Here is a 14140-nt window from a genome sequence, read left to right as displayed (position 1 = left end):
AGTGTGAAGGTTCAATTAGCAGGGTAAGAGCACAGTTCTGCTCAAAACATTGCAATGAACACAACATTATGAGTGACATACCAGAGTTCAAAAGAGGACAAATTGTTGGTGCACGTCTTGCTGGAGCATCTGTGACCAAGACAGCAAGTCTTTGTGATGCATCAAGAGCCACGGTATCCAGGGTAATGTCAGCATACCACCAAGAAGGACCAACCACATCCAACAGGATTAACTGTGGATGCTGTAAGAGGAAGCTGTCTGAAAGGGATGTTCGGGTGCTAACCAAAAAACATATCCAAAAAACATAAAACCACGGCTGATCAAATCACGGCAGAATTCAATGTGCACCTCAACTCTCCTGTTTCCACCAGAACTGTCCGTCACCACAATAAAATATTGTGATCTAAATCCAGGTGTTTCAGTTTCATTGTCCAATCCCTGTAGTTGTAGATATGTTAATGAACTGGCAGTGCCTGAGAATCAGTGAATGGATTAACAGAAGTGTAGCTCTGTTAATTGACATTATTTACATTACTCCTTTTACCCAACTCTGGAACTCCTTACCACCCGACATAAGAAACATAAACACACTTTCACAGTTTAAATCCTTCCTCAAAAGCCACATGTTTAGAACTGCTTTTTCCATGTGAATTGATTGCATTGTACTATTTTAATTAACTTTACATATTTAAATTATCGATGGTTTTATAATACATTTCCTTTTCTCTTTCTTTCTTTAATTTTTTTTTGTTTCTTGTTGTTATTATTATTATTATTATTATTATTATTTTAACTATTTTGCTCTTTGTATGGTGTCCTTGAGTGACAGAAAGACACCTGTGAAAAATATATATATTATTTTTATTTTCCAGATACATCAGATATACACTCACCAAGAAAATATCAGTTAATGCACTTATCTAATCAGCAGCCAATCATTTAGCAGTACTGCAGTGCATAAAATAATGCAGATGTGACGCTTTAGAAGCTTTTGGAGTGTTTAAGTATGTTAAGAAAAGTTAGATATGTTTAGGTACGATGATCATCAGTCTAAAATGTATTTTAATTAATTAATTTTACACATTGTTACAATATTTTTGTAATTGATGTATGTACCCGTGATATCTCCAAGTAATTCTCATTCTCAAGTCACATTTAGCAGAAATGCAATACCACCCCTGATCACTTAGGTGGCGCTATTTGGGGATAAGGTCTACACAGGAAGTAGAGAAAGAACTACAGAATAGATCAGGAAGTAGCAATAATGTAAGATCTGGTTGTACAGTGTGGATGCTCTTTATTAAAAAATCTTTAATAAAAGTGAAGTAAAAGTAAACGTGATCTCCTCGTGTGAAATTTGTTTATCACAGTGCTCAACTCACCACTGAGATTTTAAAGGCATGCACTGTAATCAATCACAGTTTTACAGATTCCCTGATTAAACAGCAAAGGCCACATTTTAAATAAACACTAATAAAGGGCTTCAAGTGGTCCAGCTGGCTAAAGTGCTGCCACTATGATCAGGAGACCACTGATTCGAATCCCGGTCATGCAGCTTGCTATCAGCTGCCGGAGACTTGAGAGAGCACAGCACAATTGGTCTTGCTCTCTCTGGGTGGGGACAGTAGATGGCGCTCTTTCTCCTCATCACTCCTAGGGGTGATGTGGATCAGCAAAAGGCTGCGTCTGTGAGCTGATGTATCAGAACCAAGTCGCTGCGCTTTCCTCCGAGTGTTAGCACTGTGATGCTACTCGGTAATGCTGAATCAGCAGCAGTTCAAAAAGAGGCGGAGTCTGACTTTACATGTATCGGAGGAGGCATGTGCTAGCCTTCACTCTCCTTGTGTTGGGGAATCACTAGTTATATGGGGATATACAGCTGAGTAGCAGCTGAATGAGTGGGATAATCTAAAATGCTAAAAAGCTAAAATGCGGAGAAACAAATGGGAGAAAGTTAGAAATAAATCTCACTTTTAATTTTAATAAGAACATGTTTTCTGTTTATCTCCTGCAGAGAGTCCTATTCTATTGGGAATAGACAAGCTGTGTATTTGCACATTTATATCAATTTAAAGCAGCTGAAAGCAGCATTCGTTAGAAGGAGGGTCCACAATTTTGTTATATAACATTTAGTGTAAATCCTGAAATAATAAAAATCACCTGATATATAAGGAAATTAAACTAATAGAAAAAAGTGATGGAGGAAAAAAGATGTTTGTAGATTTTAAACATAATAAAAAGTTTATTTGTTTATTCGTCTGACTCTTCATGTAAATCAGCATCAAAACAGAAACAGAAACAGAGAAGAGAACAAGTGCAGAGCTGTTCTGGGTTCAGTCTCCTCTGCTGTCACTCAGATCAAAGATAACAGGAGACACCCACACACATCATCCTCTGCTCATCTTTACCAAACTTACTTTTACAGCTTTTTGTTTCTACATTAAACTCTTTTGAGATTATTTGCTGGCAACAAGTTCTTTTTTTTTTTTTTTTTTTTTTTTTTTGGCCCAACCACCACCCCCCCTCTTCGGAGGACAATTAATACTTTATTTTTATTTATTTATTTATTTTATTTATTATTATTATTATTATTATTATTATTATTATTATATATATATATATATATATATATATATATATATATATATATATATATATATATATATATATATATATATATATATATATGTATATATATATATATATATATTTTGTGTGGATATAATTGTGGGAGTTCAGGGTTGGAAGGATCGGAGTGTGAGGTACAGGAGGGGGGTACAAGAAGAAGAAAAAGAAAAGAAAAGAAAAAAAAAACCTAAACAAAAAACAAACAAACAAACAAAATAATAATAATAAAATAAACATAAAATAAACAAACATACATATATACACATACTCACATATCTAACTATACATATGCTTATACATATACAAACATACATAAATATACATACATATTAATACATACACATAAATACATACACACACATGCACAGTTACTTCTATTCTATTGTTTTTTGCAAAAATATGTCATGTGTTACGGATTATGTCATGAAATGCCTACCACAATGGAGGCAAGAAACCGCCACCATGCCCCTGCGATCCAGAGGCAGATAGGGAAGAGCCCAGTGGACCCAGACCATCCACAGCCCATTAGGAGCCCAGAAGACCCGCGGCCACACATCCCGATGGTAACCATGTGCACACCCAAGATGAGGACGGGGGAGACTCCAGACGAAGCCCCCATGGCAAAGAGCAAGAGTCCATAGAGCCAAAGGAAGCGAGCAGCCCACCCCCCCGGCAGGCCAGCACCCCCTGCACGAGCCGAGCATGCGGCCCCCGAGATCCCAAGCACCCGGGAACAGCCCGACACCCGGCAGGCCCCCCCCCACGCCAAGGGGGCCCAAGCCACCCCCAGGCCACGGCCACCAAGGGGGCGGGCCAGAGACCACATTAGGGCATCCGGCCACGCACCCATGGACCCACGGACGCCCACCCCCCCAGGAACGGCAGTGACGATCGGCGGAGAGCAGCGTGGAGCGGTAGGGAGGGCAAAAACCCGCCCTACGCAACCATGTCCCACAGGTGTCCATGCTCAGTCAGCCCCAAACCCAGGACCAACTGTTCACGCACACATGCACATTCACACACCCGTCACACACACATCCGTCACACATACACCCGTCGCACACGTGCACATTCACTCACAGACCAGTCACACACACCAGTCACGCACACCAGTCACACACACAGAACATACATAAACACCTAATGCGGGCATGCGGGCACCAGTACCGAGCCAGCGGCAACCTAGGGAAGCAGCCAGCCCGGCCCCGAACAACCACCCGACCCACACCCCAGGCAGGGTGCACAAAATCAGGGTGTGAGAAGACCTGACCCCCCTCCTCCCCCCACCCAGCATGTTGCAGTGATATGAATGTGTATAATGAGAAGAACGAATGAAAGCTACAGTGCTATTAAAATTGGAGGGACAGCTGTAATATGAGAACTGAATAACAGCACCCAACCACACTGCCCCCCCAAAGGCCCTCAATGTCTAAAATGCGAAAATAAAATTGAGGAGCAGGGAGCACCTGCCCCCCAAAACCCTATGTGTAATATGATGTGTGTAAGCTGTATGATGAGTTTGTATGTGTAATGCGATGTTAGACTGAGTAGGAGTCGGGGAAGGGCCAGGAAAGGACCGAGGGGCAGAGGACTACCCCCCGGAGGAAGAGAGCCAACTACTGCTGGCTCACTAGGCACCCAGTTCCATACACCCAACCGCAGTACAGGGAAGGAAAGTCCAGGGTGTAGAGCGGCTACGGCCCCAGGACACTGCCGCTCTGCAAGACAGCGCCCCCATCCCCACACTGCAATACAACACACACACGCACACACACACACAGACACATTTACACTCAACATTCCACTCTTTCTCATACACACACAGTGGTCCTGAGCCCAGGACCAACCGGTCTTAAGTGGGAGACTGCCGCTTCCCCACCTGAGCGCCCCTACCTCCCCACAGGGAGGGCACCCAGAATCCCGGAATGCCAACCAGACACCCCAACACGGACCAAACCACCACCCCCCACGACGGCGCGCCCAAGAGAGGCATAGACCCTCCCCAGCGCAGGAAGGGACCCAAACAGGCGACAGACGCCCACGGGCACCAGGGCCCCGGACTCCGCACCCCGACCGCCACAGGGGAACCCAGCCAACCGGACAGGGCCAGCACCCACCACCATGGGCCCCCCAGACCCACACCCCAAGACCACAAGAGCATACATCCAGGCCCCCCCCACCAACAACCAGGGCCCGCACACAGAGCAACAAGTTCTAAATGAGTTCTAAATCAGTTAATGTGTTTCATAAAATGGCAAAATCTGTCAAAAAATGTGGTTTTATGAGATTTGCAGAACATTACATTCTGTTTTATGTAGTAAATCTATTTACATTTTATACAGAGTCTCAGCTTTTTCAATCCTGAGACAACTGGAGTAGTTTGATCATGAGGAGTGGAATAAAATATCTGCTGAGAGGAGCAGAAATCTCCCTGACTCATTGAAAGTTACAGGAATCGATTGATTGCACTGATTGCCTTAAAATGTTGTGCAACGAAATATTAAGTTAAGGGTATCAATCAATCAATCAATCAATCAATCAAACTTTATTTACTGTATATAGCACCTTTCAGACAAATAAGATTGAAATTCAAGGTACCTCACAGGTGACAATAGTAATAATAATATAATTAATGATTTAATATAAAATAGAGTAAATAAAACTAATTAAATGTTACAAGCACTACATAAAAGCCAGACTGAACAAATAGGTTTTTAGTTTGTTCTTAAAGATTTCAGTGTTTTGAGCTTCTCTCACATCAGTTCTCATCAGTCAGGTTGTTTTAACATTTTGGAGCGTAGTGTCTAAAAGCAGCATCACCAAAGGATTTAGTTTTTCTTTGTGGAACAACTAAAAGAGAAGATCTGGAGGATCTGAGGGGTCTCTGCTAAACTTTTTCTCCAGAGGGCGGGGCTGCGCTCAGCGCAACGCAACCCAGCATGCACCGAGGCATGCAGTGGCTCTCTCCATTGAAATGAATAGGATGTGGACGGGGAGAGGGTGCGTTTTTATTGCTTTCTCTAAAATTTGATTTCAAGTAGCGGGCCACAGACCCCCAATGTAATAGAAGAATCTTTAAATGGTTAAAATCCATTTTTTTTTTGTGACACTTCGCACATGAGCCTTAAAATTAAAATCAGGAAAAATAAAAAAACTACTACCTACATTTCTTGCTTCTTGGCTTGGGTTAAGTTCAAGCATATTTAGTTTGGGCATCAGTTTCTCTCTCTGAGTTTTTGAGCCAATGAGCAATGAGCACTTCTGTTTTTTCCTGGTTTAGCAGCAAAACATTCTGTGACATCCAGGTCTTTATATCTGAGAGACAATTTATAAGCGCATCAATCGGACTGGTGTCATCAGAAGCTACCATCATTTCTGTCCAGGCCTGTTTAATGAGTTTATTTTTTTAAATGAGTTTTTTGACCCACGGTTTAAAATCAATGTTGGATTTTCATTTGTAAATTTTTATAGCATTTTTATTTATTACAACTTATTTATTGTCAGATTCATCTTACTTATGTGACCACTGTGTGTTTTTCTTTCATTAACAGAGGGGTACTAACAATTTTGTCCACGTGTTTAAACAAATATCATATTAAAATGATGTACTTTCTAACTTACTGTCTGAATTTGCATCTGTGATCCTTCCTGTAAACCACCATCACGCAAACACACTCAACACACTGCAGGATACACACCACACTAACAACTCAGCTCTACACACCGTAACGGGTAAGAAACAGCTTTTATTGGTTTAATTAGTTTAGTAAACTGTGTTATTTAATATATAATGTACAATATATATATATATATATATATATATATATATATATACACTGTACAATAAGGATACATTAATTCATTACTTCCTGTATTTATTGCAGAATCTTTTAACTAATCATTAACTGACACGAGTTAAGACATTATTAATAACAGCATTTTTTAACTAATGTCTCAGTTCTTTATTATTTACAATATTTTGCAGTAGTATCGAATTAAAGACTTTACTAATATTATAATTATTCATGTATATGTTTTTAAATAAATGCTCATGAACAATTTGTTTAAAACAGGAAGTTGTTAATTCTATAAATATATTTGTGGCTGACGGTGGTGTTTATATTATGTATAGACTGAGTAATACATTAATAACATGATTTCAGTCTCTACTTTTATATTTAAGCACAATATTGTAAAGTTTGTGAGTTTATTACTTTTTCACACAGGATCAGGTTTGGTTGAATATATATGTTCTCTTAGTAATTAAGATTATCATTAAAAACTGCTTTTTCTATTTACTCAGGTTTTCTTAGTCTGATATTAAAGTTTGTTTTATAATCTGAATGTATGATACGGGGGTAAATACTTTTTCATGACACTGTATATGTGTTTATTTGTCGATTTTAATTGATGATTTTGAGTATTTTGATCTTATAACAACAAACTGGAAAAATGCCCTTGTTCACCAGATTACATAAAGCAGTTTTGATCACCTGATTCGATTAAAGTGCATCATCTCATTAAGCTTTCAGTAGTGAACATTTTATCAAACTCAAGAGGAACAAAACTCCAGAGCTCCAGAAAGCTTCAGAAATTCATAAATCTTCAGTGATTCAGAAAGCTCCAGTGATTCAGTGATTCAGAAAGCTCCAGTGATTCAGAAAGCTCCAGTGATTCAGAAAGCTCCAGTGATTCAGAAAATTCCAGCGATTCAGTGATTCAGAAAGCTCCAGTGATTCATAAAGCTTCAGTAATTCAGAAAGCTCCAGTGATTCAGAAAGCTTCAGTGATTCAGAAAGCTTCAGTGATTCAGAAAGCTTCAGTGATTCAGAAAGCTTCAGTGATTCAGAAAGCTCCAATGATTCAGAAAGCTTCAGTGATTCAGAAAGCTCAAGTGATTCAGAAAGCTTCAGTGATTCATGAATCTTCAGTGATTCAGAAAGCTCCAGTGATTCAGTGATTCATAAAGCTCCAGTGATTCATAAAGCTTCAGTGATTTATAAAGCTTCAGTGATTCAGAAAGCTTCAGTGATTCATAAAGCTCCAGTGATTCATACATCTTCAGTGATTCAGAAAGCTCCAGTGATTCAGAAAGTTCCAGCGATTCAGTGATTCAGAAAGCTCCAGTGATTCAGAAAGCTTCAGTGATTCAGAAAGCTCCAGTGACTCATAAAGCTTCAGTGATTCATAAAGCTCCAGTGATTCAGAAAGCTCCAGTGATTCAGAAAGCTCCAGTGATACAGAAAGCTCCATTGATTCAGAAAGCTTCAGTGATTCAGAAAGCTCCAGTGATTCAGAAAGCTCCAGTGATTCATAAAGCTTCAGATTCAGAAGGCTCCAGTGACTCATAAAGTTCCAGTGATTCAGAAAGCTTCAGTGATTCAGAAAGTTCCAGTGATTCATAAAGCCCCAGTGATTCATAAAGCTTCAGATTCAGAAAGCTTCAGTGATTCATAAAGCTCCAGTGATTCATAAAGCTTCAGATTCAGAAAGCTTCAGTGATTCATAAAGCTCCAGTGATTCATAAAGCTTCAGATTCAGAAAGCTCCAGTGATTCATAAATATACTTATATTTGTATAAATACTTTAGTACTATTTACATTTTAAACAGCATCCCAGCTTTTTGGATTAAGAGCTGTACATAATAAATATGATAAATAATAAACAAATATCATATTAAAATTATGTACTGTATAACTTACTGTCTGAATTTGCATTTGCGAGCCTTTATGTAAATCACCATCACAAAAACACAGTAAACATACTGCAGGATACACACCACACTAACAAATCAGCTCTACACAGCTTTTATCGGTTTAATTAGTTTAGTAAACTGCGTTATTTCGTATATAATTTAATAACTTATTGGTAACACTGTACAATGAGGATACATTAAATAATTACTTACTGTACTTATGGAAGAATCTCTTAACTAATCATTAGTTGACACAAGTTAAGACATTACTAATTACAGCATTTTTTTTTATTAATGTCTTTATTATTTACAATATTCTGCAGCATTAAAGTAAGTAAGGTTTAATAATGTAATAAAGTAGTTGAGACATGATTATTTTTGTTTAATGTAAAAATGTGTATTACTGTCGAAAGTCCTGTTATTTCTTGTCCTTACTATAAAGTGATACATATATATTTAATATTTATTTTTAAATGAAAGCCTTGCCTAATATCATAATTATTCATATATATTATTTTAAATTAATGCATATAAACAATTTGTTAAAAATGGTCAGGCCAGCCACTTCCTGTCCACCTGCCATGGACTCTAATTTAGTGACTCAGAACTACACTTCCCAGAATTAGCCTGTGCTCTCACTTCCAGTCACATGCACTGTCCCACCAACTCTCCATCATACTGATTAGTCTGATTGTTCTCATCTGCTCAGCCCTGTATAAATACCCCTCATTTCCTGTTCTCTGGGTCCGGTACTGAATCTAGTTTCTAGCTCTTTTTTTCTCTTTTTATGTTCTTATCCTTTCGGGTATGACCTCTGCCTGTTTCTTTACTGACTACAGCTTTAGCTTAGCCACTCTGTTTGTTAATATTGTTCTGGTTTAGACCCTTGCCAGTTTTTGGTCCATGCTCTCTGTCTTGCTCATGGTTTGTGTTGTTTATCTTCTGTTTATGACCTTCAGCTTCAATCACTCTGGTATGTTGTTTGTTTTTGCTGCCTTACTGTCGTTAGCTACCCCTGTGCTTGCTTTTACTATATTACTATATTACATATAGCCTAAAAAATAAATTACTAACATGATATCGGTCATCACGTTTATATATTTTTGAATGATATTGTAAAATTTAATACGTTTTCACACAGGATCAGATTGGTTTGAATAGATATTTTTCCATAATAATTGAGATCATTGTTCAAAAAGGGCTTTTTATATTTGCTCAGGTAATCTTTGTCTGACATTAAAGTTTGATAAAAAAGCAAAAACAAAGGAAATGTGTAAGAAGGGAAAATCATTTTTCATGGCACTGTATATGTGTTTATTTATAATGTTTTATCAATGACTTAGAGTATTTGGATTTTTAATACACTGGAAAAAAATCTAAATCAATAAGAAAAAAAACTCCAGTGCTTCAGAAAGATCCAGTAGATACAGATACAAAATTTTAGTACTTAAGTACAGTAGCGAAAGGTTTTTTTCTATGTTTCGTAATAATCAGAATGTGACAATCTCTCTCTCTCTCTCTCTCTCTCTCCACAGTCATGAGGTCAGCACTGCATTGTCTCCTGCTGTTCTCAGGTCAGTGGAGTTCATGATCATGTGTAAAACTCTCTGCTGCTTCATTACTGTACTGCCACGCTGATGAGAGATTTTAACCCCTACAGCTCTGTGGACTCTCTCCTTCTGTGGAACTCTTCAGTTTTATCTGGTGAAAGAAGCAAAGAACTGGACTGAAGCTCAGAAATACTGCAGAGGGAAATACACTGATCTGGCAACCATTCAGAACCAGGAAGAAATGGATGCTGTAAAAGCTGCTCTTAACAGAGTATCAGGCTGTTTCTGGACAGCAGGCTGGTTCTGGATTGGACTGAGAGAGAATCCTAAACAGAAGAAAATCAGAGTAAGCAGTTGTTTAGATCTGGAGTTTAGAAGGAAACTAAATCAGTGGAAACATGTTTAAAAACTTGGTAACCTCCACAGTTTGTGTGTTCAGAGCACTGGACATTCCTTTACTGTTCACAATCTTTACTGAGTATCTTACATTATCCAGGCTGTAATTATCATGTAATTAGGGTTCAAGCACCGAAGGTGCGTAGAACCCTATTGTTTTTGCTAAGATTTTTCTTATTATTATTATTAGGGTTCAAGCACCGAAGGTGCGTAGAACCCTATTGTTTTTGCTAAGATTTTTCTTCTTCTTCTTATTAGGGGTTCGAGCACGTAGTGCTAGAAACCCTATTGTAATTGTTCTGATTATTATTATTATTATTAGGGGTTCGAGCACGTATTGCTAGAAACCCTATTGTAATTGTTCTGATTATTAGGGGTTCGAGCACGTAGTGCTAGAAACCCTATTGTAATTGTTCTGATTATTATTATTAGGGGTTCGAGCACGTAGTGCTAGAAACCCTATTGTAATTGTTCCGATTATTATAGTTCTTATTCTTTTTCTGCCATAGAAGTGATCGGGCAGAAGAAACCGTAAGGCCCACAGGGCTGAGACTTGGTCATATGGTAGTACTTCTCACCGCTACTCAGATTCAAAAGATGAGCCCTATTGGCCTCAAGGGGGCGCTATGGCAAAGCAAAACGCCTTTTGCCCTGTAACTCCCATGCCCTGATAGCTAGAGCAAAAATTCTTGCATTAAATGATTTCTTGGTTAATGGCAAATCAAAAAGTTCTAAGTTGCTATTTAGCATAATATGCAAAACCTACTTTTGAGAACTTGTCCTAGGGTAATTGACCAATCCTGTCATATTTGGTGTCAAACAACTCAGCAGAGTCCCAACATCAATAATTATCAAAAAAATTGTGAAATTTTTAAATAATATGGCCGCCATATGCAAATTAATCTTACCGTGGCACACCCAAATTTACTTTAACAGCTGTAACTTTTGAATGCTTAAACCGACACTAATGCCACTTTAGACGTATGATGCCAACATGATTCTGAGGTAGCATGTCAATCTGTGTAGACATACGCCCCCAGGGGGCGGAGCCAAAGCTAAAAATCTGTTTCTCAGGAAGCGTACAAGCTATGAAGCTCTCCTTTGGCATGTATCATCTATGGCCTATGTCCTAATGTTTTACAGAAGGAAAATTTGATATGCAAATTTTTGTGATCGTTATTAGCCAATCAGATTCCAGCAAGCTTTTGACAGGCTAAACAATGACCAATCAGGACGATACTTATACCCTACATGTATCTCAGGGCCTTCTATCATCCATTAAAATATGGCGTTGATTGGCCTCAAGGGGGCGCTATAGCAGAAAATCAGTTATATCTAAAGGTACAAGTGGCCTAGGCTTGTTATTCTTTTTTAGTTGTATACTTTGCTGTAGCCTTTACAACTTTGTAATTACATATGTTTACCAAAAATGCAAAGATTTTCATCAGTGGCCAAAAGAGTAAAAATTGCTCTTTTCGAACTTGTCTTTAAGTCCTTAATCAATCAAAACAAATTTGGTCTTGATGCAATCTTGAGACCCTGTAGGTAAATAATTATCAAAAAAATCTTGACATTTTAACTATTTGAGGCCCATAAACCTTGATCAAACATGTACGTGAAAGCCTTTTCAGAGTTATTTGGCCAAAACTCTGTCAAAGTTTAAAACATGCCAAAACTGTTGAAGCTACTAATTAACAATGACATTTGAAGTACATGTGCCAAGTATGAGCCAAATAAGTCTTCAGTAGGCTCTACAGTGAAAAAATAACTATTTTCAATTTATTCTATTTATCGCTATTTTCCAACCTAAATGGACAGAAGACAGGAACCTTTCACCCTATCAACACACAAATTTATACACATATATCGACTGATAATCTGATCTTGATTGCAAATTTTCAGCCAAATCGGACATGTTTTCCCTCTACAACGGCTGGAAAACTACAGCGATTTTGTAGGCCTCAAGCCTGTATTATCGCTTTTTTCAAATCTAAATGGACAGAAGTCAGGAACCTTTGACCCTATTGACACAGAAATTGACATACATATATAGACTGATATTGTGATCCTGATTGCAAATTTTGAGCCAAATCGGACATGTTTTGCCTCTACAACGGCTGGAAAACTACAGCGATTTTGTAGGCCATAAGCCTGTATTATCGCTTTTTTCAAGCCTAAATGGTCAGAAGTCAGGAACCTTTGACCCCATCAACACAGAAATTTACACACATATATATACAGACCACTTGATCATGAGTACCAATTTTGAGCCCAATCGGGCTCTCTTTGTAATAAATAGAAACACACTGATAGGGAATGTTCTGTCTTACTTATAGAGTGATAGATTTCCAGCAGGTTATATGTGGTCTCTTGCTGCGCTCTGGTGGTCATTTGGTGAAACAGCTACAGGTGAATTATTCTAAATTAAAGCTCTGCTGAACTTATTTAATCTTGCTTGTCTTGCTTAATTGAAGATCTTTATCCTTCTTGGTCATGCTAGTCAGCCACCTGGGTCATTCTTGTTTATGTTCCACGCACTTAATTTTTTTTTAAATTTGCATAATATGCAAAACCTACTTTTGAGATCTTGTCCTTGGATCCTTGACCAATCATGACATGTTTGGTGTCAAACAGTTCAGCAGAGCTTACTCCTCAATAATTATTAAAAAAATCTTTACATTTATAAACAATATGGCCGCCATATGCAAATGAGTTCTACCATGGTGCAGTAAAATCTCTTTAACACTTATAACTTTTGAATGCTTAACCTGACACTAATACCACTTCAGTCCTATGATCATTACATGATTCTCAGATACCCTGTCAGTTTAAGTAGACATACACCCCCCCAGGGGGCGGAGCCAATGCTCGATAGCTGTTTCTCTAGAACCATACAAGCTATCAAGGTCGTCCTTGCCAATTATCATCTATGGCCCATGCACTAATGGTACACCAAATGAAAATTTGATATGGACACTTTTGTGGTCACTTTTAGCCAATCACATTCCAGCAAGCTTTTGACAGGCTGAATGTCAATCAGGTCAAAACTTATGTACTATTATTGATATTATTGGTTATTAATATGTGCCCTTGTCATGCCTCACTGCTAGGCTCTCCGAATGCCCACTAGAGTGCAGCAAGAGACCACATAAAACCTGCTGAACACTACAGCTCAATTTATCAATGCATTTCAACTAGTTTACTCACACCACTCATCTAGCATTGTCATTATGGTCTTTATGGTCACGCTGGTCACCTAGCTTGGTTATGCTGCCCATCCAGCTAGGTCATTCTGGTCATTCACATTGGTCATTATGGTCCTGCTGGCCAACCACCTTTGCCATGCTGGTCATCCAGTTTGGTCATTATGGTCTTCCAGCTTGGTCAATATGGTCAACAAGTTTGACATCCAGATTAGTCATGCTGGTAATCTAGCTTGGTCTTCACGGTCATGCTGGTCATCCTCATCCAGTTTGGCGATGCCGGTCAACCGGCAACATGTTTTAAGCCTAACTGGCCTCCAGAGGACTCTTTGCCTGTAACGCTCGAACCCCGTAAATCGCCGCTTGCGGCTATATTTTTTATTATTATTATTCTTTTTCTGCCATAGAAGTGATTGGGCAGAAGAAACCGTAAGGCCTACAGGGCTGAGACTTGGTCATATGGTAGTACTTCTCACCGCTACTCAGATTCAAAAGATGAGCCCGATCGGCCTCAAGGGGGCGCTATGGCAAAGGTCAACGCGTTTGGCCCCTACGCCCTGATAGCTAGAGCAAAAATTCTTGCAGTATATGATTCCTTGGTTAATGGAAAATCAAAAAGGTCAATAGAACCACTAAGCTCCGCCCACTTAGATTTTTTGCAATTTAGC

At 38.7% G+C, this 14140-nt stretch overlaps 1 protein-coding gene across 6 annotated transcripts in view; it reads left to right on the top strand.

Annotated features, from left to right (window-relative positions):
• The window catches only part of LOC111188288 (macrophage mannose receptor 1-like), a 111410-nt gene extending 101379 nt beyond the window's left edge, over positions 1–10031 (top strand). For 5 of the 6 annotated variants that reach the window (XR_007440443.1, XR_007440445.1, XR_007440446.1 and 2 more), the window contains exon 4: positions 9984–10031. The gene's annotated coding sequence lies outside the window, so the exon portion shown is untranslated. Of the gene's footprint in view, positions 1–9858; positions 9898–9983 lie in introns of all 6 variants that reach the window. The other variant, XR_007440444.1, reaches the window with a different exon arrangement.
• The last annotated feature ends 4109 nt before the right edge of the window (positions 10032–14140 follow it).

The sequence above is a fragment of the Astyanax mexicanus genome, chromosome 8 (assembly GCF_023375975.1).
Source record: "Astyanax mexicanus isolate ESR-SI-001 chromosome 8, AstMex3_surface, whole genome shotgun sequence".
In the NCBI taxonomy this organism is placed as follows: Eukaryota; Metazoa; Chordata; class Actinopteri; order Characiformes; family Acestrorhamphidae; genus Astyanax; species Astyanax mexicanus.
The sequence above is the reverse complement of the archived record's forward strand: the minus strand, read 5'-3'. Positions and strand labels throughout refer to the sequence as shown.